This window comes from Camelus bactrianus, chromosome 14 (genome assembly GCF_048773025.1).
Source record: "Camelus bactrianus isolate YW-2024 breed Bactrian camel chromosome 14, ASM4877302v1, whole genome shotgun sequence".
Taxonomy (NCBI): domain Eukaryota; kingdom Metazoa; phylum Chordata; class Mammalia; order Artiodactyla; family Camelidae; genus Camelus; species Camelus bactrianus.
This window is the reverse complement of record NC_133552.1, coordinates 33,333,417-33,359,703: the sequence shown is the minus strand read 5'-3', so window position 1 is coordinate 33,359,703 and position 26,287 is coordinate 33,333,417.

Genomic DNA, 26,287 nt, shown 5'->3' with positions numbered 1-26,287 from the left:
TCTGTTCCCTAGTTCCGATTTGAAGTTCCTGAGTTTTCACTGTAAAACCGAGTTGGAGATTTTGCCTCCCCATATATATGTATGGAGTGTAGTTGGCAACTGAAAAGGAACTTTGTGTTCCCAACAAGATAAGTGAAGGACGCCTTACACACACACTTATCTCTCAGAACTGAGCATGCGGAGAGACGTTGGTTCATCGAGCACAAAGTGAACGTTTTGCAGGGGAACATTTTACTCTTGTTTCTCAGTCTGTTTCTTAGTGCTGGATTGAAGTTCCTGCATTTTTCACAGTAAAACCGATTTGGAAATTGTGCCTCTCCATATATATTTATGGAGTGTAGTTTTCAACTGAAAATAATCTTTTTGTTCCCAACAAGCTAGGTGAATGATGGATTTCACACACACTTATCTATCAGAACTGAGCATGTGGAGAGACGTACGTTCATCGAGCACAAATGGAACGGGTTGCAGGAGAAATTTTACTCTGATTTCTCATTCTGTTTCTTAGTGCCTGATTGAATTTCCTGCAGTTTTCACTATAAAATCGTGTAGGAGCTTGGACCTCCCCATATATATTTGTATGGAGTGTAGTTTGCAACTGAAAAATACTTTGTGTTCCCAACAAGCTAGGTGAAGGACTGCTTTCACACACAGTTATCTCTCATAACTGAGCATGTGGAGTGACGTTCGTTCATCGAGCACAAAGGGAACTGTTGGCAGGGGAAAGTTTTACTCTGTTTTCTCAGTCTGTTTCACAGTTCCGATTTGAAGTTCCTGAGTTTTCACTGTAAAAACCAGTTGGAGCTTTTGCTTCCCCATATATATGTATGGTGTGTAGATTGCAACCTAAAGAAACTTTGTGTTCCCAACAAGCTAGTTGAAGGACGGCTTTGAAACACACTTATTTCTCAGAACTGAGCATGTGGAGAGACGTTCGTTCATCGAGCACAAATGGAACGGGTTGCAGGAGAAATTTTTACTCTGATTCCTCAGTCTGTTTCCTAGTGCCGGTTTGAATTTCCTGTGGTTTTCACTGTAAAACCGAGTTGGAGATTGTGCCTCCCCATATATATGTATGGAGTGTATTTTGCAACTGAAAAGAATCTTTGTGTTCCCAACAATCTAGGTGAAGAACTGCTTTCACACGCAATTACCTTTCAGTAGTGAGCATGTGGAGAGACGTTCGTTCATCGAGCACAAACGGAACAGGACGCAGGAGAAATTTTTACTCTGATTTCTCAGTCTGTTTCTTAGTGCTGGATTGAATTTCCTGCAGTTTTCACTGTGAAATCGTGTTGGAGCTTGGGGGTCCTGCATATATGTTTGCAGTGTTGTTTGCAACTGAAAAGAAACTATGTGTTTGCAACAAGCTACTTGAAGGACGGCTTTCACACACAATTATCTCTCAGAACTGAGCATGTGGAGAGACGTTCATTCATCGAGCACAACCGGAACGGGTTGCAGGAGAAATTTTTACTCTGGTTTCTCAGTCTGTTTCCTAATGCCGCTTTGAATTTCCTGCAGGTTTCACTGTAAAATCGAGTTGGAGTTTGGGCCTCCTCATATATATTTACGGAGAGTAGTTTGCAAATGAAAAGAAACTTTTTGTTCCCAACAAACTAGGTGAAGGAAGGCTTTCACACACAATTATCTCTCAGATCTGAGCATGTTGTGAGACGTTCGTTCATCTAGCACAAACAGAACGGGTTACAAGGAAACTTTTACTCTGGTTTCTCAGTCTGATTCCTAGTTCCGAATTGAAGTTCCTGAGTTTTCACTGTAATACCGAGTTAGAGATTTTGCCTCCCCATATATATGTATTGAGTGTAGTTGGCAACTGAAAAGAAACTTTGTGTTCCCGACAACTAAGTGAATTACGGCTTTCAAACCCACTTATCCCTCAGAAATGAGCATGTGGAGAGACGTTCGTTCATCTAGCACAAAGGGAACGTGTTGTAGGAGAAACTTTTACTCTGGTTTCTCAGTCTGTTTCCTAGTGCCGGTTTGAATTTCCTGCCGTTTTCACTGTAAATCAGAGTTGGAGCTTGTGCCTCCCCATATATATGTATGGAGTGAAGTTTGCAACTGAAAACAACCTTTGTGTTCCCAACAAGCTATGTGAAGGACGGCTTTCACACACACTTACCATTCAGAACTGAGCATGTGGATTAATGTTCATTCATCTAGCACAAAGGAAAAGGGTTGCAGGGAAAACTATTACTCTGGTTTCTCAGTCTGTTTCCTACTGCCGTTTTGAAGTTCCTTAGTTTTCACTGTAAAACCGAGTTGGAGCTTGTGCCTCCCCATATATATGTATGGAGAGTAGTTTGCAACCTAAAAGAAACTTAGTGATCCCAACAAGCTGGCTGAAGGACGGTTTTCACACACAATTACCTTTCAAAACTGTGCATGTGGAGAGACGTTCGTTCATGTAGCAAAAATGGAACGGTTTTCAGGAGAAACTTTTACTCTGGTTTGTCTGTTTCCTACTGACGTTTTGATGTTCCTGAGTTTTCACTGTAAAACCGAGTTGGAGCTTGTGCCTCCCCATATTTATGTATGGATTATAGTTTGCAATCAAAAAGAAAGTTTGTGTTCCCAACAATCTAGGTGAAGGACGGTTTCCAAACACACTTATCTCTCAGAACTGAGCATGTGGAATGACGTTCGTTCATCTAGCACAAAGGGAACAGGATGCAGGAGAAATTTTTACTTTTGTTTCTCAGTCTGCTTCCTAGTGCCAGTTGTAATTTCGTGCAGTTTTCACCTTTAAAACGAGTTGGAGCTTGGGCCTCCCAATATATATTTATGGAGTGTAGTTTGCAACTGAAAAGAAACTTTGTGTTCCCAACAAGCTAGGGGAAGGTCGGCTTTCACACACACTTATCTCTCAGAACTGAGCATGCGTAGAGACGTTCGTTCATCTAGCACAAATTGAACACATTGCAGTGGAAACTTTTATTCTGTTTTCTCAGTCCGTTTCCTAGTGCAGGTTTGAAATTCCTGCAGTTTTCAATGTAAACCCGAGTTGGAGATTGTGCCTCCCCATATATATGTATGGATTATAGTTTGCAAATGAAAAGAAACTTTGTGTTCCATACAAGATAGGTGAAGGACGGCTTTCACACACACTTATATTTCAGAACTGACCATGTGGAGAGACGTTCATTCATGTAGCAAAAAGGGAACGGTTTTCAGGAGAAACTTTTACTCTGGGTTCTCTGTCTGTTTCCTACTGACGTTTTGAAGTTCCTGAGTTTTCACTGTAAAACCGAGTTGGAGCTTGTGCCTCCCCATATTTATGTATGGATTATAGTTTGCAATCAAAAAGAATGATTGTGTTCCCAACAATCTAGTTGAAGGACGGTTTCCAAACACAATTAGCTCTCAGAACTGAGCATGTGCAGAGACTTTCGTTCATCTTGCACAAATGGAACGGGTTGCAGGACAAACTTTTACTCTGATTTCTCATTCTGTTTCTTAGTGCTGGATTGAATTTCCTGCAGTTTTCACTGTAAAATCGTATTGGAGCTTCTGCCTCCCCATATAAGTGTATGGAGTGTAGTTTGCAACTGAAAAGAAACTTTGTGTTCCCAACAAGCTAGTTGAAGGACTGCTTTCACACACACTTAATTCTCAGAACTGAGCATGTGGAGAGACGTTCGTTCATCGAGCACAAAGGGAAAGGTTTGCAGGGGAAACTTTTACTCTTGTATCTCATTCTGCTTCCAAGTGCCAGTTTAAATTTCGTGCAGTTTTCACCTTAAAAACGAGTTGGAGCTTGGGCCTACCAATATATATGTATGGAGTGTAGTTTGCAACTGAAAAGAAACTTTGTGTTCCCAACAAGCTAGGGGTAAGACGGCTTTCACACACACTTATCTCTCAGAACTGAGCATGTGGAGAGACGTTCGTTCATCTAGCACAAATTGAACACGTTGAAGTGGAAACTTTTATTCTGCTTTCTCAGTCCGTTTCCTAGTGCAGGTTTGAAAATCCTGCAGTTTTCACTGTAAAACCGAGTTGGAGATTGTGCCTCCCCTTATATATGTATGGATTATAGTTTGCAAATGAAAAGAAACTTTGTGTTCCATACAAGATAGGTGAAGGACGGCTTTCACACACACTTATCTTTCAGAACTGACCATGTGGAGAGACGTTCGTTCATGTAGCACAAAGGGAACGGGTTGCAGGAGAAAATTTTTACTCTGGTTTCTCAGTCTGTTTCCTACTGCCGTTTTGACGTTCCTGCAGGTTTCACTGTAAAACCGAGATGGAGCTTCTGTCTTCCTATATATAAGTATGGAATGTAGTTTTCAACTGAAAAGAAACTTTATGTTCCCAAACAAGCTAGGTGGAGGACGGCTTTCACACACACTTATCTCTCAGAACAGAGCATGTGGAGAGACGTTCTTTCATCGAGCACAAAAGGGAAGGTTTGCAGGGGAAATTTTACTCTGATTTCTCAGTCAGTTTCCTAATGCCGGTTTGATTATCCTGCAGTTTTCACTGTATAAACGATTTGGAGCTTGGGGCTCCCCATATATATGTTTTGAGTGTAGTTTGCAACTGAAAAGAATCTTTGTGTTCGCAACAAGCTAGGTGAAGGACGGCTTTCACACTCACTTACCTCTCATAACTGAGCACGTGTAGAGAATTTCGTTCATCGAGCACAAAGGGAAAGTTTTGCGGGGAAACTTTTACTCTGGTTTCTCAGTGTGTTTCCTAGTGCTGGTTTGATATTACTGCAGGTTTCACTGTAAAATCGAGTTGGAGATTGTGCCTCCCCATATATATTTATGGAGTGTAGTTTGCAAATGAAAAGAAACTTTGTGTTCCCATCAAGCTAGGTGATGGACGGTTGCACTCACTTATATCTCAGAAATGAGCATGTGAAGAGACGTTTGTTCATGTAGCACAAAGGGAACGGGTTGCTGGTGAAACTTTTACTCTGGTTTCTCAGTCTGTTTCCTACTGCCGGTTTGACGTTCCTTAGTTTTCACTTTAAAACCGAGATGGAGCTTCTGTCTTCCTATATATAAGTATGGAGAGTAGTTTGCAACTGAAAAGAAACTTTGTGTTCCCAACAAGCTACGGGAATGACGGCTTTCACACACACTTATCTCTCAGAACTGAGCATGTGGATAGACGTTCTTTCATCGAGCACAAAAGGAAAGGTTTGCAGGGGAAACTTTTACTCTGATTTCTCAGTCAGTTTCCTAATGCCGGTTTGATTATCCTGCAGTTTTCACTGTAAAACCGATTTGGAGCTTGGGGCTCCCCATATATATGTTTTGAATGTAGTTTGCAACTGAAAAGAAACTTTGTGTTCCCAACAAGCTACGGGAATGACGGCTTTCACACACAATTATCTCTCAGAACTGAGCATGTGGTGATACGTTCGTTCTTCAAGAACAAAGGGAAAGGGTTGCAGGGGAAACTTTTACTCTGCTTTCTCATTCTGTTCCCTAGTTCCGATTTGAAGTTCCTGAGTTTTCACTGTAAAACCGAGTTGGAGATTTTGCCTCCCCATATATATGTATGGAGTGTAGTTGGCAACTGAAAAGGAACTTTGTGTTCCCAACAAGATAAGTGAAGGACGCCTTACACACACACTTATCTCTCAGAACTGAGCATGCGGAGAGACGTTGGTTCATCGAGCACAAAGTGAACGTTTTGCAGGGGAACATTTTACTCTTGTTTCTCAGTCTGTTTCTTAGTGCTGGATTGAAGTTCCTGCATTTTTCACAGTAAAACCGATTTGGAAATTGTGCCTCTCCATATATATTTATGGAGTGTAGTTTTCAACTGAAAATAATCTTTTTGTTCCCAACAAGCTAGGTGAATGATGGATTTCACACACACTTATCTATCAGAACTGAGCATGTGGAGAGACGTACGTTCATCGAGCACAAATGGAACGGGTTGCAGGAGAAATTTTACTCTGATTTCTCATTCTGTTTCTTAGTGCCTGATTGAATTTCCTGCAGTTTTCACTATAAAATCGTGTAGGAGCTTGGACCTCCCCATATATATTTGTATGGAGTGTAGTTTGCAACTGAAAAATACTTTGTGTTCCCAACAAGCTAGGTGAAGGACTGCTTTCACACACAGTTATCTCTCATAACTGAGCATGTGGAGTGACGTTCGTTCATCGAGCACAAAGGGAACTGTTGGCAGGGGAAAGTTTTACTCTGTTTTCTCAGTCTGTTTCACAGTTCCGATTTGAAGTTCCTGAGTTTTCACTGTAAAAACCAGTTGGAGCTTTTGCTTCCCCATATATATGTATGGTGTGTAGATTGCAACCTAAAGAAACTTTGTGTTCCCAACAAGCTAGTTGAAGGACGGCTTTGAAACACACTTATTTCTCAGAACTGAGCATGTGGAGAGACGTTCGTTCATCGAGCACAAATGGAACGGGTTGCAGGAGAAATTTTTACTCTGATTCCTCAGTCTGTTTCCTAGTGCCGGTTTGAATTTCCTGTGGTTTTCACTGTAAAACCGAGTTGGAGATTGTGCCTCCCCATATATATGTATGGAGTGTATTTTGCAACTGAAAAGAATCTTTGTGTTCCCAACAATCTAGGTGAAGAACTGCTTTCACACGCAATTACCTTTCAGTAGTGAGCATGTGGAGAGACGTTCGTTCATCGAGCACAAACGGAACAGGACGCAGGAGAAATTTTTACTCTGATTTCTCAGTCTGTTTCTTAGTGCTGGATTGAATTTCCTGCAGTTTTCACTGTGAAATCGTGTTGGAGCTTGGGGGTCCTGCATATATGTTTGCAGTGTTGTTTGCAACTGAAAAGAAACTATGTGTTTGCAACAAGCTATTTGAAGGACGGCTTTCACACACAATTATCTCTCAGAACTGAGCATGTGGAGAGACGTTCATTCATCGAGCACAACCGGAACGGGTTGCAGGAGAAATTTTTACTCTGGTTTCTCAGTCTGTTTCCTAATGCCGCTTTGAATTTCCTGCAGGTTTCACTGTAAAATCGAGTTGGAGTTTGGGCCTCCTCATATATATTTATGGAGAGTAGTTTGCAAATGAAAAGAAACTTTTTGTTCCCAACAAACTAGGTGAAGGAAGGCTTTCACACACAATTATCTCTCAGATCTGAGCATGTTGTGAGACGTTCGTTCATCTAGCACAAACAGAACGGGTTACAAGGAAACTTTTACTCTGGTTTCTCAGTCTGATTCCTAGTTCCGAATTGAAGTTCCTGAGTTTTCACTGTAATACCGAGTTAGAGATTTTGCCTCCCCATATATATGTATTGAGTGTAGTTGGCAACTGAAAAGAAACTTTGTGTTCCCGACAACTAAGTGAATTACGGCTTTCAAACCCACTTATCCCTCAGAAATGAGCATGTGGAGAGACGTTCGTTCATCTAGCACAAAGGGAACGTGTTGTAGGAGAAACTTTTACTCTGGTTTCTCAGTCTGTTTCCTAGTGCCGGTTTGAATTTCCTGCCGTTTTCACTGTAAATCAGAGTTGGAGCTTGTGCCTCCCCATATATATGTATGGAGTGAAGTTTGCAACTGAAAACAACCTTTGTGTTCCCAACAAGCTATGTGAAGGACGGCTTTCACACACACTTACCATTCAGAACTGAGCATGTGGATTAATGTTCATTCATCTAGCACAAAGGAAAAGGGTTGCAGGGAAAACTATTACTCTGGTTTCTCAGTCTGTTTCCTACTGCCGTTTTGAAGTTCCTTAGTTTTCACTGTAAAACCGAGTTGGAGCTTGTGCCTCCCCATATATATGTATGGAGAGTAGTTTGCAACCTAAAAGAAACTTAGTGATCCCAACAAGCTGGCTGAAGGACGGTTTTCACACACAATTACCTTTCAAAACTGTGCATGTGGAGAGACGTTCGTTCATGTAGCAAAAATGGAACGGTTTTCAGGAGAAACTTTTACTCTGGTTTGTCTGTTTCCTACTGACGTTTTGATGTTCCTGAGTTTTCACTGTAAAACCGAGTTGGAGCTTGTGCCTCCCCATATTTATGTATGGATTATAGTTTGCAATCAAAAAGAAAGTTTGTGTTCCCAACAATCTAGGTGAAGGACGGTTTCCAAACACACTTATCTCTCAGAACTGAGCATGTGGAATGACGTTCGTTCATCTAGCACAAAGGGAACAGGATGCAGGAGAAATTTTTACTTTTGTTTCTCAGTCTGCTTCCTAGTGCCAGTTGTAATTTCGTGCAGTTTTCACCTTTAAAACGAGTTGGAGCTTGGGCCTCCCAATATATATTTATGGAGTGTAGTTTGCAACTGAAAAGAAACTTTGTGTTCCCAACAAGCTAGGGGAAGGTCGGCTTTCACACACACTTATCTCTCAGAACTGAGCATGCGTAGAGACGTTCGTTCATCTAGCACAAATTGAACACATTGCAGTGGAAACTTTTATTCTGTTTTCTCAGTCCGTTTCCTAGTGCAGGTTTGAAATTCCTGCAGTTTTCAATGTAAACCCGAGTTGGAGATTGTGCCTCCCCATATATATGTATGGATTATAGTTTGCAAATGAAAAGAAACTTTGTGTTCCATACAAGATAGGTGAAGGACGGCTTTCACACACACTTATATTTCAGAACTGACCATGTGGAGAGACGTTCATTCATGTAGCAAAAAGGGAACGGTTTTCAGGAGAAACTTTTACTCTGGGTTCTCTGTCTGTTTCCTACTGACGTTTTGAAGTTCCTGAGTTTTCACTGTAAAACCGAGTTGGAGCTTGTGCCTCCCCATATTTATGTATGGATTATAGTTTGCAATCAAAAAGAATGATTGTGTTCCCAACAATCTAGTTGAAGGACGGTTTCCAAACACAATTAGCTCTCAGAACTGAGCATGTGCAGAGACTTTCGTTCATCTTGCACAAATGGAACGGGTTGCAGGACAAACTTTTACTCTGATTTCTCATTCTGTTTCTTAGTGCTGGATTGAATTTCCTGCAGTTTTCACTGTAAAATCGTATTGGAGCTTCTGCCTCCCCATATAAGTGTATGGAGTGTAGTTTGCAACTGAAAAGAAACTTTGTGTTCCCAACAAGCTAGTTGAAGGACTGCTTTCACACACACTTAATTCTCAGAACTGAGCATGTGGAGAGACGTTCGTTCATCGAGCACAAAGGGAAAGGTTTGCAGGGGAAACTTTTACTCTTGTATCTCATTCTGCTTCCAAGTGCCAGTTTAAATTTCGTGCAGTTTTCACCTTAAAAACGAGTTGGAGCTTGGGCCTACCAATATATATGTATGGAGTGTAGTTTGCAACTGAAAAGAAACTTTGTGTTCCCAACAAGCTAGGGGTAAGACGGCTTTCACACACACTTATCTCTCAGAACTGAGCATGTGGAGAGACGTTCGTTCATCTAGCACAAATTGAACACGTTGAAGTGGAAACTTTTATTCTGCTTTCTCAGTCCGTTTCCTAGTGCAAGTTTGAAAATCCTGCAGTTTTCACTGTAAAACCGAGTTGGAGATTGTGCCTCCCCTTATATATGTATGGATTATAGTTTGCAAATGAAAAGAAACTTTGTGTTCCATACAAGATAGGTGAAGGACGGCTTTCACACACACTTATCTTTCAGAACTGAACATGTGGAGAGACGTTCGTTCATGTAGCACAAAGGGAACGGGTTGCAGGAGAAAATTTTTACTCTGGTTTCTCAGTCTGTTTCCTACTGCCGTTTTGACGTTCCTGCAGGTTTCACTGTAAAACCGAGATGGAGCTTCTGTCTTCCTATATATAAGTATGGAATGTAGTTTTCAACTGAAAAGAAACTTTATGTTCCCAAACAAGCTAGGTGGAGGACGGCTTTCACACACACTTATCTCTCAGAACTGAGCATGTGGAGAGACGTTCTTTCATCGAGCACAAAAGGAAAGGTTTGCAGGGGAAACTTTTACTCTGATTTCTCAGTCAGTTTCCTAATGCCGGTTTGATTATCCTGCAGTTTTCACTGTAAAACCGATTTGGAGCTTGGGGCTCCCCATATATATGTTTTGAATGTAGTTTGCAACTGAAAAGAAACTTTGTGTTCCCAACAAGCTACGGGAATGACGGCTTTCACACACAATTATCTCTCAGAACTGAGCATGTGGTGATACGTTCCTTCTTCAAGAACAAAGAGAAAGGGTTGCAGGGGAAACTTTTACTCTGCTTTCTCATTCTGTTCCCTAGTTCCGATTTGAAGTTCCTGAGTTTTCACTGTAAAACCGAGTTGGAGATTTTGCCTCCCCGTATATATGCATGGAGTGTAGTTGGCAACTGAAAAGGAACTTTGTGTTCCCAACAAGATAAGTGAAGGACGCCTTACACACACACTTATCTCTCAGAACTGAGCATGCGGAGAGACGTTGGTTCATCGAGCACAAAGTGAACGTTTTGCAGGGGAACATTTTACTCTTGTTTCTCAGTCTGTTTCTTAGTGCTGGATTGAAGTTCCTGCATTTTTCACAGTAAAACAGATTTGGAAATTGTGCCTCTCCATATATATTTATGGAGAGTAGTTGTCAACTGAAAGAAACTTTGTGTTCCCAACAAGCTAGGTGAATGATGGATTTCACACACACTTATCTATCAGAACTGAGCATGTGGAGAGACGTACGTTCATCGAGCACAAATGGAACGGGTTGCAGGAGAAATTTTACTCTGATTTCTCATTCTGTTTCTTAGTGCCTGATTGAATTTCCTGCAGTTTTCACTATAAAATCGTGTAGGATCTTGGACCTCCCCATATATATTTGTATGGAGTGTAGTTTGCAACTGAAAAATACTTTGTGTTCCCAACAAGCTAGGTGAAGGACTGCTTTCACACACAGTTATCTCTCATAACTGAGCATGTGGAGAGACGTTCGTTAATCGAGCACAAAGGAAACTGTTGGCAGGGAAAGTTTTACTGTGTTTTCTCAGTCTGTTTCATAGTTCCGATTTGAAGTTCCTGAGATTTCACTGTAAAAACGATTTGAAGCTTTTGCCTCCCCATATATAAGTATGGTGTGTAGATTGCAACCTAAAAGAAACTTTGTGATCCCAACAAGCTAGGTGAAGGACGGCTTTGAAACACACTTTTCTCTCAGAACTGAGCATGTGGAGAGACGTTCGTTCATCGAGCAGAAATGGAACGGGTTGCAGGAGAAATTTTTATTCTGATTTCTCAGTCTGTTTCCTAGTGCCGTTTTGAATTTCCTGCGGTTTTCACTATAAAACCGAGTTGGAGATTGTGCCTCCCCATATATATGTATGGAGTGAAGTTTGCAACTGAAAAGTACCTTTGTGTTCCCAACAAGCAGTGTGAAGGACGGCTTTCACACAAACTTATCTCTCAGAACTGAGCATGTGAAGAGACTTTCGTTCATCGAGCACAAACGGAACAGGTTGCAGGAGAAATTTTTACTCTGATTTCTCAGTCTGTTTCTTAATGCTGGATTGAATTTCCTGCAGTTTTCACTGTGAAATCGTGTTGGAGCTTGGGGGTCCTGCATAAATGTTTGTAGTGTAGTTTGCAACTGAAAAGAAACTTTCTGTTTGCAACAAGCTGTTTGAAGGACGGTTTTCACACACACTTATCTCTCAGAACTTATCATGTGGAGAGACGTTCGTTCATCGAGCACAAACGGAACGAGTTGCAGGAGAAATTTTTATTCTGGTTTCTCAGTCTGTTTCCTATTGCCGCTTTGATTTTCCTGCACGTTTCACTGTAAAATCGAGTTGGAGATTCTGCCTTCTCATATATATTTATGGAATGTTGTTTGCAAATGAAAAGAAACTTTGTGTTCGCAACAAGCTAGATGAAGGGCGGCTTTCACACACAATTATCTCTCAGAACTGAGCATGTGGAGAGACGTTCGTTCATCGAGCACAAATGGAACGGATTGCAGGAGAAATTTTTACTCTGGTTTCTCAGTCTGTTTCCTAGTGCCGCTTTGAATTTCCTGCCGTTTTCACTGTAAATCAGAGTTGGAGCTTGTGCCTCCCCATATATATGTATGGACTGAAGTTTGCAACTGAAAACAACCTTTGTGTTCCCAACAAGCTATGTGAAGGACGGCTTTCACACACACTTACCTTTCAGATCTGAGCATGTGGATTAATGTTCATTCATCTAGCCCAAACGAAAAGGGTTGCAGGGAAAACTATTACTCTGGTTTCTCAGTCTGTTTCCTACTGCCGTTTTGAAGTTCCTTAGTTTTCACTGTAAAACAGAGTTGGAGCTTGTGCCCGCCATATATATGTATGGAGTTTAGTTTGCAACCTAAAAAAACTTAGTGATCCCAACAAGCTTGCTGAACGACGGCTTTCACACACACTTACCTTTCAAAACTGTGCATGTGTAGAGACGTTCATTCATGTAGCAAAAAGGGAACGTTTTTCAGGAGAAACTTTTACTCTGGGTTCTATGTCTGTTTCCTACTGACTTTTTGAAGTTCCTGAGTTTTCACTGTAAAACCGAGTTGGAGCTTGTGCCTCCCCATATTTATGTATGGATTATAGTTTGCAATGAAAAAGAAAGATTGTGTTCCCATCAATCTAGGTGAAGGACGGCATTCACACACAATTATCTCTCAGAACTTAGCATGTGGAGAGACGTTCATTCATCGAGCACAACCGGAACGGGTTGCAGGAGAAATTTTTACTCTGGTTTCTCAGTCTGTTTCCTAATGCCGCTTTGAATTTCCTGCAGGTTTCACTGTAAAATCGAGTTGGAGTTTGGGCCTCCTCATATATATTTATGGAGAGTAGTTTGCAAATGAAAAGAAACTTTTTGTTCCCAACAAACTAGGTGAAGGAAGGCTTTCACACACAATTATCTCTCAGATCTGAGCATGTTGTGAGACGTTCGTTCATCTAGCACAAACAGAACGGGTTACAAGGAAACTTTTACTCTGGTTTCTCAGTCTGATTCCTAGTTCCGAATTGAAGTTCCTGAGTTTTCACTGTAATACCGAGTTAGAGATTTTGCCTCCCCATATATATGTATTGAGTGTAGTTGGCAACTGAAAAGAAACTTTGTGTTCCCGACAACTAAGTGAATTACGGCTTTCAAACCCACTTATCCCTCAGAAATGAGCATGTGGAGAGACGTTCGTTCATCTAGCACAAAGGGAACGTGTTGTAGGAGAAACTTTTACTCTGGTTTCTCAGTCTGTTTCCTAGTGCCGGTTTGAATTTCCTGCCGTTTTCACTGTAAATCAGAGTTGGAGCTTGTGCCTCCCCATATATATGTATGGAGAGTAGTTTGCAACCTAAAAGAAACTTAGTGATCCCAACAAGCTGGCTGAAGGACGGTTTTCAGACACAATTACCTTTCAAAACTGTGCATGTGGAGAGACGTTCGTTCATGTAGCAAAAATGGAACGGTTTTCAGGAGAAACTTTTACTCTGGTTTGTCTGTTTCCTACTGACGTTTTGATGTTCCTGAGTTTTCACTGTAAAACCGAGTTGGAGCTTGTGCCTCCCCATATTTATGTATGGATTATAGTTTGCAATCAAAAAGAAAGTTTGTGTTCCCAACAATCTAGGTGAAGGACGGTTTCCAAACACACTTATCTCTCAGAACTGAGCATGTGGAATGACGTTCGTTCATCTAGCACAAAGGGAACAGGATGCAGGAGAAATTTTTACTTTTGTTTCTCAGTCTGCTTCCTAGTGCCAGTTGTAATTTCGTGCAGTTTTCACCTTTAAAACGAGTTGGAGCTTGGGCCTCCCAATATATATTTATGGAGTGTAGTTTGCAACTGAAAAGAAACTTTGTGTTCCCAACAAGCTAGGGGAAGGTCGGCTTTCACACACACTTATCTCTCAGAACTGAGCATGCGTAGAGACGTTCGTTCATCTAGCACAAATTGAACACATTGCAGTGGAAACTTTTATTCTGTTTTCTCAGTCCGTTTCCTAGTGCAGGTTTGAAATTCCTGCAGTTTTCAATGTAAACCCGAGTTGGAGATTGTGCCTCCCCATATATATGTATGGATTATAGTTTGCAAATGAAAAGAAACTTTGTGTTCCATACAAGATAGGTGAAGGACGGCTTTCACACACACTTATATTTCAGAACTGACCATGTGGAGAGACGTTCATTCATGTAGCAAAAAGGGAACGGTTTTCAGGAGAAACTTTTACTCTGGGTTCTCTGTCTGTTTCCTACTGACGTTTTGAAGTTCCTGAGTTTTCACTGTAAAACCGAGTTGGAGCTTGTGCCTCCCCATATTTATGTATGGATTATAGTTTGCAATCAAAAAGAATGATTGTGTTCCCAACAATCTAGTTGAAGGACGGTTTCCAAACACAATTATCTCTCAGAACTGAGCATGTGCAGAGACTTTCGTTCATCTTGCACAAATGGAACGGGTTGCAGGACAAACTTTTACTCTGATTTCTCATTCTGTTTCTTAGTGCTGGATTGAATTTCCTGCAGTTTTCACTGTAAAATCGTATTGGAGCTTCTGCCTCCCCATATAAGTGTATGGAGTGTAGTTTGCAACTGAAAAGAAACTTTGTGTTCCCAACAAGCTAGTTGAAGGACTGCTTTCACACACACTTAATTCTCAGAACTGAGCATGTGGAGAGACGTTCGTTCATCGAGCACAAAGGGAAAGGTTTGCAGGGGAAACTTTTACTCTTGTATCTCATTCTGCTTCCAAGTGCCAGTTTAAATTTCGTGCAGTTTTCACCTTAAAAACGAGTTGGAGCTTGGGCCTACCAATATATATGTATGGAGTGTAGTTTGCAACTGAAAAGAAACTTTGTGTTCCCAACAAGCTAGGTGAAGGACTGCTTTCACACACACTTATCTCTCAGAACTGAGCATGTGGAGAGACGTTCGTTCATCTAGCACAAATTGAACACGTTGAAGTGGAAACTTTTATTCTGCTTTCTCAGTCCGTTTCCTAGTGCAGGTTTGAAAATCCTGCAGTTTTCACTGTAAAACCGAGTTGGAGATTGTGCCTCCCCTTATATATGTATGGATTATAGTTTGCAAATGAAAAGAAACTTTGTGTTCCATACAAGATAGGTGAAGGACGGCTTTCACACACACTTATCTTTCAGAACTGACCATGTGGAGAGACGTTCGTTCATGTAGCACAAAGGGAACGGGTTGCAGGAGAAAATTTTTACTCTGGTTTCTCAGTCTGTTTCCTACTGCCGTTTTGACGTTCCTGCAGGTTTCACTGTAAAACCGAGATGGAGCTTCTGTCTTCCTATATATAAGTATGGAATGTAGTTTTCAACTGAAAAGAAACTTTATGTTCCCAAACAAGCTAGGTGGAGGACGGCTTTCACACACACTTATCTCTCAGAACTGAGCATGTGGAGAGACGTTCTTTCATCGAGCACAAAAGGGAAGGTTTGCAGGGGAAACTTTTAGTCTGATTTCTCAGTCAGTTTCCTAATGCCGGTTTGATTATCCTGCAGTTTTCACTGTAAAACCGATTTGGAGCTTGGGGCTCCCCATATATATGTTTTGAATGTAGTTTGCAACTGAAAAGAAACTTTGTGTTCCCAACAAGCTACGGGAATGACGGCTTTCACACACAATTATCTCTCAGAACTGAGCATGTGGTGATACGTTCCTTCTTCAAGAACAAAGAGAAAGGGTTGCAGGGGAAACTTTTACTCTGCTTTCTCATTCTGTTCCCTAGTTCCGATTTGAAGTTCCTGAGTTTTCACTGTAAAACCGAGTTGGAGATTTTGCCTCCCCGTATATATGCATGGAGTGTAGTTGGCAACTGAAAAGGAACTTTGTGTTCCCAACAAGATAAGTGAAGGACGCCTTACACACACACTTATCTCTCAGAACTGAGCATGCGGAGAGACGTTGGTTCATCGAGCACAAAGTGAACGTTTTGCAGGGGAACATTTTACTCTTGTTTCTCAGTCTGTTTCTTAGTGCTGGATTGAAGTTCCTGCATTTTTCACAGTAAAACAGATTTGGAAATTGTGCCTCTCCATATATATTTATGGAGTGTAGTTGTCAACTGAAAAGAAACTTTGTGTTCCCAACAAGCTAGGTGAATGATGGATTTCACACACACTTATCTATCAGAACTGAGCATGTGGAGAGACGTACATTCATCGAGCACAAATGGAACGGGTTGCAGGAGAAATTTTACTCTGATTTCTCATTCTGTTTCTTAGTGCCTGATTGAATTTCCTGCAGTTTTCACTATAAAATCGTGTAGGATCTTGGACCTCCCCATATATATTTGTATGGAGTGTAGTTTGCAACTGAAAAATACTTTGTGTTCCCAACAAGCTAGGTGAAGGACTGCTTTCACACACAGTTATCTCTCATAACTGAGCATGTGAAGAGACTTTCGTTCATCGAGCACAAAGGGAACTGTTGGCAGGGAAAGTTTTACTGTGTTTTCTCAGTCTGTTTCATAGTTCCGATTTGAAGTTCCTGAGATTTCACTGTAAAAACGATTTGAAGCTTTTGCCTCCCCATATATAAGTATGGTGTGTAGATTGCAACCTAATAGAAACTTTGTGATCCCAACAAGCTAGGTGAAGGACGGCTTTGAAACACACTTTTCTCTCAGAACTGAGCATGTGGAGAGACGTTCGTTCATCGAGCAGAAATGGAACGGGTTGCAGGAGAAATTTTTATTCTGATTTCTCAGTCTGTTTCCTAGTGCCGTTTTGAATTTCCTGCGGTTTTCACTATAAAACCGAGTTGGAGATTGTGCCTCCCCATATATATGTATGGAGTGAAGTTTGCAACTGAAAAGTACCTTTGTGTTCCCAACAAGCAGTGTGAAGGACGGCTTTCACACAAACTTATCTCTCAGAACTGAGCATGTGAAGAGACTTTCGTTCATCGAGCACAAACGGAACAGGTTGCAGGAGAAATTTTTACTCTGATTTCTCAGTCTGTTTCTTAATGCTGGATTGAATTTCCTGCAGTTTTCACTGTGAAATCGTGTTGGAGCTTGGGGGTCCTGCATAAATGTTTGTAGTGTAGTTTGCAACTGAAAAGAAACTTTCTGTTTGCAACAAGCTGTTTGAAGGACGGCTTTCACACACACTTATCTCTCAGAACTTATCATGTGGAGAGACGTTCGTTCATCGAGCACAAACGGAACGAGTTGCAGGAGAAATTTTTATTCTGGTTTCTCAGTCTGTTTCCTATTGCCGCTTTGATTTTCCTGCACGTTTCACTGTAAAATCGAGTTGGAGATTCTGCCTTCTCATATATATTTATGGAATGTTGTTTGCAAATGAAAAGAAACTTTGTGTTCGCAACAAGCTAGATGAAGGGCGGCTTTCACACACAATTATCTCTCAGAACTGAGCATGTGGAGAGACGTTCGTTCATCGAGCACAAATGGAACGGATTGCAGGAGAAATTTTTACTCTGGTTTCTCAGTCTGTTTCCTAGTGCCGCTTTGAATTTCCTGCCGTTTTCACTGTAAATCAGAGTTGGAGCTTGTGCCTCCCCATATATATGTATGGACTGAAGTTTGCAACTGAAAACAACCTTTGTGTTCCCAACAAGCTATGTGAAGGACGGCTTTCACACACACTTACCTTTCAGATCTGAGCATGTGGATTAATGTTCATTCATCTAGCCCAAACGAAAAGGGTTGCAGGGAAAACTATTACTCTGGTTTCTCAGTCTGTTTCCTACTGCCGTTTTGAAGTTCCTTAGTTTTCACTGTAAAACAGAGTTGGAGCTTGTGCCCGCCATATATATGTATGGAGTTTAGTTTGCAACCTAAAAAAACTTAGTGATCCCAACAAGCTTGCTGAACGACGGCTTTCACACACACTTACCTTTCAAAACTGTGCATGTGTAGAGACGTTCATTCATGTAGCAAAAAGGGAACGGTTTTCAGGAGAAACTTTTACTCTGGGTTCTCTGTCTGTTTCCTACTGACGTTTTGAAGTTCCTGAGTTTTCACTGTAAAACCGAGTTGGAGCTTGTGCCTCCCCATATTTATGTATGGATTATAGTTTGCAATGAAAAAGAAAGATTGTGTTCCCATCAATCTAGGTGAAGGACGGTTTCCAAACACAATTATCTCTCAGAACTGAGCATGTGCAGAGACTTTCGTTCATCTTGCACAAATGGAACGGGTTGCAGGACAAACTTTTACTCTGATTTCTCATTCTGTTTCTTAGTGCTGGATTGAATTTCCTGCAGTTTTCACTGTAAAATCGTATTGGAGCTTCTGCCTCCCCATATAAGTTTATGGAGTGTAGTTTGCAACTGAAAAGAAACTTTGTGTTCCCAACAAGCTAGTTGAAGGACTGCTTTCACACACACTTAATTCTCAGAACTGAGCATGTGGAGAGACGTTCGTTCATCGAGCACAAAGGGAAAGGTTTGCAGGGGAAACTTTTACTCTTGTATCTCATTCTGCTTCCAAGTGCCAGTTTAAATTTCGTGCAGTTTTCACCTTAAAAACGAGTTGGAGCTTGGGCCTACCAATATATATGTATGGAGTGTAGTTTGCAACTGAAAAGAAACTTTGTGTTCCCAACAAGCTAGGGGTAAGACGGCTTTCACACACACTTATCTCTCAGAACTGAGCATGTGGAGAGACGTTCGTTCATCTAGCACAAATTGAACACGTTGAAGTGGAAACTTTTATTCTGCTTTCTCAGTCCGTTTCCTAGTGCAGGTTTGAAAATCCTGCAGTTTTCACTGTAAAACCGAGTTGGAGATTGTGCCTCCCCTTATATACGTATGGATTATAGTTTGCAAATGAAAAGAAACTTTGTGTTCCATACAAGATAGGTGAAGGACGGCTTTCACACACACTTATCTTTCAGAACTGACCATGTGGAGAGACGTTCGTTCATGTAGCACAAAGGGAACGGGTTGCAGGAGAAAATTTTTACTCTGGTTTCTCAGTCTGTTTCCTACTGCCGTTTTGACGTTCCTGCAGGTTTCACTGTAAAACCGAGATGGAGCTTCTGTCTTCCTATATATAAGTATGGAATGTAGTTTTCAACTGAAAAGAAACTTTATGTTCCCAAACAAGCTAGGTGGAGGACGGCTTTCACACACACTTATCTCTCAGAACAGAGCATGTGGAGAGACGTTCTTTCATCGAGCACAAAAGGGAAGGTTTGCAGGGGAAATTTTACTCTGATTTCTCAGTCAGTTTCCTAATGCCGGTTTGATTATCCTGCAGTTTTCACTGTATAAACGATTTGGAGCTTGGGGCTCCCCATATATATGTTTTGAGTGTAGTTTGCAACTGAAAAGAATCTTTGTGTTCGCAACAAGCTAGGTGAAGGACGGCTTTCACACTCACTTACCTCTCATAACTGAGCACGTGTAGAGAATTTCGTTCATCGAGCACAAAGGGAAAGTTTTGCGGGGAAACTTTTACTCTGGTTTCTCAGTGTGTTTCCTAGTGCTGGTTTGATATTACTGCAGGTTTCACTGTAAAATCGAGTTGGAGATTGTGCCTCCCCATATATATTTATGGAGTGTAGTTTGCAAATGAAAAGAAACTTTGTGTTCCCATCAAGCTAGGTGATGGACGGTTGCACTCACTTATATCTCAGAAATGAGCATGTGAAGAGACGTTTGTTCATGTAGCACAAAGGGAACGGGTTGCTGGTGAAACTTTTACTCTGGTTTCTCAGTCTGTTTCCTACTGCCGGTTTGACGTTCCTTAGTTTTCACTTTAAAACCGAGATGGAGCTTCTGTCTTCCTATATATAAGTATGGAGAGTAGTTTGCAACTGAAAAGAAACTTTGTGTTCCCAACAAGCTACGGGAATGACGGCTTTCACACACACTTATCTCTCAGAACTGAGCATGTGGATAGACGTTCTTTCATCGAGCACAAAAGGAAAGGTTTGCAGGGGAAACTTTTACTCTGATTTCTCAGTCAGTTTCCTAATGCCGGTTTGATTATCCTGCAGTTTTCACTGTAAAACCGATTTGGAGCTTGGGGCTCCCCATATATATGTTTTGAATGTAGTTTGCAACTGAAAAGAAACTTTGTGTTCCCAACAAGCTACGGGAATGACGGCTTTCACACACAATTATCTCTCAGAACTGAGCATGTGGTGATACGTTCGTTCTTCAAGAACAAAGGGAAAGGGTTGCAGGGGAAACTTTTACTCTGCTTTCTCATTCTGTTCCCTAGTTCCGATTTGAAGTTCCTGAGTTTTCACTGTAAAACCGAGTTGGAGATTTTGCCTCCCCATATATATGTATGGAGTGTAGTTGGCAACTGAAAAGGAACTTTGTGTTCCCAACAAGATAAGTGAAGGACGCCTTACACACACACTTATCTCTCAGAACTGAGCATGCGGAGAGACGTTGGTTCATCGAGCACAAAGTGAACGTTTTGCAGGGGAACATTTTACTCTTGTTTCTCAGTCTGTTTCTTAGTGCTGGATTGAAGTTCCTGCATTTTTCACAGTAAAACCGATTTGGAAATTGTGCCTCTCCATATATATTTATGGAGTGTAGTTTTCAACTGAAAATAATCTTTTTGTTCCCAACAAGCTAGGTGAATGATGGATTTCACACACACTTATCTATCAGAACTGAGCATGTGGAGAGACGTACGTTCATCGAGCACAAATGGAACGGGTTGCAGGAGAAATTTTACTCTGATTTCTCATTCTGTTTCTTAGTGCCTGATTGAATTTCCTGCAGTTTTCACTATAAAATCGTGTAGGAGCTTGGACCTCCCCATATATATTTGTATGGAGTGTAGTTTGCAACTGAAAAATACTTTGTGTTCCCAACAAGCTAGGTGAAGGACTGCTTTCACACACAGTTATCTCTCATAACTGAGCATGTGGAGTGACGTTCGTTCATCGAGCACAAAGGGAACTGTTGGCAGGGGAAAGTTTTACTCTGTTTTCTCAGTCTGTTTCACAGTTCCGATTTGAAGTTCCTGAGTTTTCACTGTAAAAACCAGTTGGAGCTTTTGCTTCCCCATATATATGTATGGTGTGTAGATTGCAACCTAAAGAAACTTTGTGTTCCCAACAAGCTAGTTGAAGGACGGCTTTGAAACACACTTATTTCTCAGAACTGAGCATGTGGAGAGACGTTCGTTCATCGAGCACAAATGGAACGGGTTGCAGGAGAAATTTTTACTCTGATTCCTCAGTCTGTTTCCTAGTGCCGGTTTGAATTTCCTGTGGTTTTCACTGTAAAACCGAGTTGGAGATTGTGCCTCCCCATATATATGTATGGAGTGTATTTTGCAACTGAAAAGAATCTTTGTGTTCCCAACAATCTAGGTGAAGAACTGCTTTCACACGCAATTACCTTTCAGTAGTGAGCATGTGGAGAGACGTTCGTTCATCGAGCACAAACGGAACAGGACGCAGGAGAAATTTTTACTCTGATTTCTCAGTCTGTTTCTTAGTGCTGGATTGAATTTCCTGCAGTTTTCACTGTGAAATCGTGTTGGAGCTTGGGGGTCCTGCATATATGTTTGCAGTGTTGTTTGCAACTGAAAAGAAACTATGTGTTTGCAACAAGCTATTTGAAGGACGGCTTTCACACACAATTATCTCTCAGAACTGAGCATGTGGAGAGACGTTCATTCATCGAGCACAACCGGAACGGGTTGCAGGAGAAATTTTTACTCTGGTTTCTCAGTCTGTTTCCTAATGCCGCTTTGAATTTCCTGCAGGTTTCACTGTAAAATCGAGTTGGAGTTTGGGCCTCCTCATATATATTTACGGAGAGTAGTTTGCAAATGAAAAGAAACTTTTTGTTCCCAACAAACTAGGTGAAGGAAGGCTTTCACACACAATTATCTCTCAGATCTGAGCATGTTGTGAGACGTTCGTTCATCTAGCACAAACAGAACGGGTTACAAGGAAACTTTTACTCTGGTTTCTCAGTCTGATTCCTAGTTCCGAATTGAAGTTCCTGAGTTTTCACTGTAATACCGAGTTAGAGATTTTGCCTCCCCATATATATGTATTGAGTGTAGTTGGCAACTGAAAAGAAACTTTGTGTTCCCGACAACTAAGTGAATTACGGCTTTCAAACCCACTTATCCCTCAGAAATGAGCATGTGGAGAGACGTTCGTTCATCTAGCACAAAGGGAACGTGTTGTAGGAGAAACTTTTACTCTGGTTTCTCAGTCTGTTTCCTAGTGCCGGTTTGAATTTCCTGCCGTTTTCACTGTAAATCAGAGTTGGAGCTTGTGCCTCCCCATATATATGTATGGAGTGAAGTTTGCAACTGAAAACAACCTTTGTGTTCCCAACAAGCTATGTGAAGGACGGCTTTCACACACACTTACCATTCAGAACTGAGCATGTGGATTAATGTTCATTCATCTAGCACAAAGGAAAAGGGTTGCAGGGAAAACTATTACTCTGGTTTCTCAGTCTGTTTCCTACTGCCGTTTTGAAGTTCCTTAGTTTTCACTGTAAAACCGAGTTGGAGCTTGTGCCTCCCCATATATATGTATGGAGAGTAGTTTGCAACCTAAAAGAAACTTAGTGATCCCAACAAGCTGGCTGAAGGACGGTTTTCAGACACAATTACCTTTCAAAACTGTGCATGTGGAGAGACGTTCGTTCATGTAGCAAAAATGGAACGGTTTTCAGGAGAAACTTTTACTCTGGTTTGTCTGTTTCCTACTGACGTTTTGATGTTCCTGAGTTTTCACTGTAAAACCGAGTTGGAGCTTGTGCCTCCCCATATTTATGTATGGATTATAGTTTGCAATCAAAAAGAAAGTTTGTGTTCCCAACAATCTAGGTGAAGGACGGTTTCCAAACACACTTATCTCTCAGAACTGAGCATGTGGAATGACGTTCGTTCATCTAGCACAAAGGGAACAGGATGCAGGAGAAATTTTTACTTTTGTTTCTCAGTCTGCTTCCTAGTGCCAGTTGTAATTTCGTGCAGTTTTCACCTTTAAAACGAGTTGGAGCTTGGGCCTCCCAATATATATTTATGGAGTGTAGTTTGCAACTGAAAAGAAACTTTGTGTTCCCAACAAGCTAGGGGAAGGTCGGCTTTCACACACACTTATCTCTCAGAACTGAGCATGCGTAGAGACGTTCGTTCATCTAGCACAAATTGAACACATTGCAGTGGAAACTTTTATTCTGTTTTCTCAGTCCGTTTCCTAGTGCAGGTTTGAAATTCCTGCAGTTTTCAATGTAAACCCGAGTTGGAGATTGTGCCTCCCCATATATATGTATGGATTATAGTTTGCAAATGAAAAGAAGCTTTGTGTTCCATACAAGATAGGTGAAGGACGGCTTTCACACACACTTATATTTCAGAACTGACCATGTGGAGAGACGTTCATTCATGTAGCAAAAAGGGAACGGTTTTCAGGAGAAACTTTTACTCTGGGTTCTCTGTCTGTTTCCTACTGACGTTTTGAAGTTCCTGAGTTTTCACTGTAAAACCGAGTTGGAGCTTGTGCCTCCCCATATTTATGTATGGATTATAGTTTGCAATCAAGAAGAATGATTGTGTTCCCAACAATCTAGTTGAAGGACGGTTTCCAAACACAATTATCTCTCAGAACTGAGCATGTGCAGAGACTTTCGTTCATCTTGCACAAATGGAACGGGTTGCAGGACAAACTTTTACTCTGATTTCTCATTCTGTTTCTTAGTGCTGGATTGAATTTCCTGCAGTTTTCACTGTAAAATCGTATTGGAGCTTCTGCCTCCCCATATAAGTGTATGGAGTGTAGTTTGCAACTGAAAAGAAACTTTGTGTTCCCAACAAGCTAGTTGAAGGACTGCTTTCACACACACTTAATTCTCAGAACTGAGCATGTGGAGAGACGTTCGTTCATCGAGCACAAAGGGAAAGGTTTGCAGGGGAAACTTTTACTCTTGTATCTCATTCTGCTTCCAAGTGCCAGTTTAAATTTCGTGCAGTTTTCACCTTAAAAACGAGTTGGAGCTTGGGCCTACCAATATATATGTATGGAGTGTAGTTTGCAACTGAAAAGAAACTTTGTGTTCCCAACAAGCTAGGGGTAAGACGGCTTTCACACACACTTATCTCTCAGAACTGAGCATGTGGAGAGACGTTCGTTCATCTAGCACAAATTGAACACGTTGAAGTGGAAACTTTTATTCTGCTTTCTCAGTCCGTTTCCTAGTGCAGGTTTGAAAATCCTGCAGTTTTCACTGTAAAACCGAGTTGGAGATTGTGCCTCCCCTTATATATGTATGGATTATAGTTTGCAAATGAAAAGAAACTTTGTGTTCCATACAAGATAGGTGAAGGACGGCTTTCACACACACTTATCTTTCAGAACTGACCATGTGGAGAGACGTTCGTTCATGTAGCACAAAGGGAACGGGTTGCAGGAGAAAATTTTTACTCTGGTTTCTCAGTCTGTTTCCTACTGCCGTTTTGACGTTCCTGCAGGTTTCACTGTAAAACCGAGATGGAGCTTCTGTCTTCCTATATATAAGTATGGAATGTAGTTTTCAACTGAAAAGAAACTTTATGTTCCCAAACAAGCTAGGTGGAGGACGGCTTTCACACACACTTATCTCTCAGAACTGAGCATGTGGAGAGACGTTCTTTCATCGAGCACAAAAGGGAAGGTTTGCAGGGGAAACTTTTAGTCTGATTTCTCAGTCAGTTTCCTAATGCCGGTTTGATTATCCTGCAGTTTTCACTGTAAAACCGATTTGGAGCTTGGGGCTCCCCATATATATGTTTTGAATGTAGTTTGCAACTGAAAAGAAACTTTGTGTTCCCAACAAGCTACGGGAATGACGGCTTTCACACACAATTATCTCTCAGAACTGAGCATGTGGTGATACGTTCCTTCTTCAAGAACAAAGAGAAAGGGTTGCAGGGGAAACTTTTACTCTGCTTTCTCATTCTGTTCCCTAGTTCCGATTTGAAGTTCCTGAGTTTTCACTGTAAAACCGAGTTGGAGATTTTGCCTCCCCGTATATATGCATGGAGTGTAGTTGGCAACTGAAAAGGAACTTTGTGTTCCCAACAAGATAAGTGAAGGACGCCTTACACACACACTTATCTCTCAGAACTGAGCATGCGGAGAGACGTTGGTTCATCGAGCACAAAGTGAACGTTTTGCAGGGGAACATTTTACTCTTGTTTCTCAGTCTGTTTCTTAGTGCTGGATTGAAGTTCCTGCATTTTTCACAGTAAAACAGATTTGGAAATTGTGCCTCTCCATATATATTTATGGAGTGTAGTTGTCAACTGAAAAGAAACTTTGTGTTCCCAACAAGCTAGGTGAATGATGGATTTCACACACACTTATCTATCAGAACTGAGCATGTGGAGAGACGTACGTTCATCGAGCACAAATGGAACGGGTTGCAGGAGAAATTTTACTCTGATTTCTCATTCTGTTTCTTAGTGCCTGATTGAATTTCCTGCAGTTTTCACTATAAAATCGTGTAGGAGCTTGGACCTCCCCATATATATTTGTATGGAGTGTAGTTTGCAACTGAAAAATACTTTGTGTTCCCAACAAGCTAGGTGAAGGACTGCTTTCACACACAGTTATCTCTCATAACTGAGCATGTGGAGAGACGTTCGTTAATCGAGCACAAAGGAAACTGTTGGCAGGGAAAGTTTTACTGTGTTTTCTCAGTCTGTTTCATAGTTCCGATTTGAAGTTCCTGAGATTTCACTGTAAAAACGATTTGAAGCTTTTGCCTCCCCATATATAAGTATGGTGTGTAGATTGCAACCTAAAAGAAACTTTGTGATCCCAACAAGCTAGGTGAAGGACGGCTTTGAAACACACTTTTCTCTCAGAACTGAGCATGTGGAGAGACGTTCGTTCATCGAGCAGAAATGGAACGGGTTGCAGGAGAAATTTTTATTCTGATTTCTCAGTCTGTTTCCTAGTGCCGTTTTGAATTTCCTGCGGTTTTCACTATAAAACCGAGTTGGAGATTGTGCCTCCCCATATATATGTATGGAGTGAAGTTTGCAACTGAAAAGTACCTTTGTGTTCCCAACAAGCAGTGTGAAGGACGGCTTTCACACAAACTTATCTCTCAGAACTGAGCATGTGAAGAGACTTTCGTTCATCGAGCACAAACGGAACAGGTTGCAGGAGAAATTTTTACTCTGATTTCTCAGTCTGTTTCTTAATGCTGGATTGAATTTCCTGCAGTTTTCACTGTGAAATCGTGTTGGAGCTTGGGGGTCCTGCATAAATGTTTGTAGTGTAGTTTGCAACTGAAAAGAAACTTTCTGTTTGCAACAAGCTGTTTGAAGGACGGCTTTCACACACACTTATCTCTCAGAACTTATCATGTGGAGAGACGTTCGTTCATCGAGCACAAACGGAACGA